This window comes from Mandrillus leucophaeus, unplaced genomic scaffold (genome assembly GCF_000951045.1).
Source record: "Mandrillus leucophaeus isolate KB7577 unplaced genomic scaffold, Mleu.le_1.0 Scaffold329, whole genome shotgun sequence".
Classification (NCBI taxonomy): Eukaryota; Metazoa; Chordata; class Mammalia; order Primates; family Cercopithecidae; genus Mandrillus; species Mandrillus leucophaeus.
In genome coordinates, this window is record NW_012103465.1 from 4,111,076 (window position 1) to 4,111,591 (window position 516).

The following is a 516-nucleotide window of genomic DNA, read 5'->3' on the forward strand; positions in this document are numbered from 1 at the left end:
CTCCCATTATTATTGTATGGGAGTCTAAGTCTCTTTGTGAGTCTCTAAGGACTTGCTTTATGAATCTGGGTGCTCCTGTATTGGGTGCATATATACTTAGGACAGTTAGCTCTTCCTGATGAATTGATCCCTTTACCATTATGTAATGGCCTTCTTTGTCTCTTTTGATCTTTCATGGTTTAAAGTCTGTTTTATCAGAGTCTAGGATTGCAACCCCTGCTTTTGTTTGTTTTCCATTTGCTTGGTAGATCTTCCTCCATCCCTTTATTTTGAGCCTATGTGTGTGTCTGCATGTGAGATGGGTCTCCTGAATACAGAAAACTGATGGGTCTTGACTCTTTATCCAATTTGCCAGTCTTTGTCTTTTAATTGGACCATTTAGTCCATTTACATTTAAGGTTAATATTGTTACGTGTGAATTGAATCCTGTCATTATGATATTAGCTGGTTATTTTGCTCGTTAGTTGATGCAGTTTCTTCCTAGCATCGATGGTCTTTACAATTTGGCATGTTTTT